Here is a 1264-nt window from a genome sequence, read left to right as displayed (position 1 = left end):
TGACCTCAATGCTCAAAGAGCTCGTCTGCAGACAGAATCAGGTGAGACTTTCACATCTCTGGTGTGCAAATGAACAATGACAGGGAGTTAGCGTAGAAATGAGCCTTCAGGGCATATGGCCTGTCCAATACACTCTGTCCTGTGAGGAGAAGTTTATGTAATAAGATCATAAGTATCTGTAAACACTGCAAAATATATTATCTAAGCCCCAGCTGTCCACAACACTGTCATTAATAGAAATGAAAGTCCGGTGTATCTGCAAACTATCCCAGGTGAATATTCACACCAGGTGGAGGAGAAAGATGCTCTGATTTCTCAGCTATCAAGAGGCAAGCAGGCGTTCACCCAACAGATTGAGGAACTCAAGAGGCACTTAGAAGAAGAGATAAAGGTGAGGAGGTTTTCCAAATTCTGTTTTATCCATTGGATTCCTCCTGACCAAGAGGTTCTTCAGACACCTATGAGATTATAGAAATACCATGGGGGAAAAACATACTTAGCTAGTACAGGTCAAGCCTTCCCATGTTAGCCTTGCTGTCTGTTCCCTGCTATGTGTTAATTAATCCTCTTGCAAATTCCCAGACCTTTTCCCAGAACTGTTGTCATTTCATATAGAAGAATAAACCAATATCCAAAAACATTTCAATCAGGACATTTCCATTCATTGTCCAAATACTCATGTCACCTCAGGCTAAGAGTGCCCTGGCCCACGCCTTACAGTCTGCTCGCCACGACTGTGACTTGCTCAGGGAACAATATGAGGAGGAGCAAGAAGCCAAGGGAGAACTGCAGCGTGCACTGTCCAAAGCCAACAGCGAAGTGGCCCAATGGAGAACTAAATATGAGACTGATGCTATTCAGCGCACAGAGGAGCTGGAGGAGGCCAAGTATGTGGAGAAAGCAGAGAAGGCTGGCAGAAAGTAATAACAGAAATTTGTGGAGACCACTGTAATATTGTCAGGAAAAAGCCAATGCTGTGACTGGGGTGGAATGACAGGAGGAAGGCAAATGCATCCTGTAATGTGTGCGAATTAGAATATGAAAAGGACAAAATATGTAGGAATCAGAGAACTGCAGAATGAGAACAAGTATGGTTTAGGAAAAAAAAAGAGGAGGGATTTGGACTACAGACTGTGAAGTGATTAAGCACGCTGTTGACAAATGCCACAAAGTAAGATTTACTCTTCTTTTACTAACTGGGAAATGTGCTAACCACCTCCCAGGAAGAAGCTGGCACAGCGCCTGCAGGATGCAGAGGAACATG

At 43.8% G+C, this 1264-nt stretch overlaps 1 long non-coding RNA gene across 1 annotated transcript; it reads left to right on the top strand.

The window, feature by feature from the left end:
- Window positions 1–1262, top strand: LOC118158819. The gene is made up of 4 exons (XR_004746904.1): window positions 1–41; window positions 273–391; window positions 691–887; window positions 1224–1262. It is a non-coding gene; the product is annotated as an uncharacterized LOC118158819 (long non-coding RNA).
- Window positions 1263–1264: the final 2 nt, after the last annotated feature.

Source organism: Oxyura jamaicensis, unplaced genomic scaffold (assembly GCF_011077185.1).
Source record: "Oxyura jamaicensis isolate SHBP4307 breed ruddy duck unplaced genomic scaffold, BPBGC_Ojam_1.0 oxyUn_random_OJ4048, whole genome shotgun sequence".
Classification (NCBI taxonomy): Eukaryota; Metazoa; Chordata; class Aves; order Anseriformes; family Anatidae; genus Oxyura; species Oxyura jamaicensis.
The sequence above is the reverse complement of the archived record's forward strand: the minus strand, read 5'-3'. Positions and strand labels throughout refer to the sequence as shown.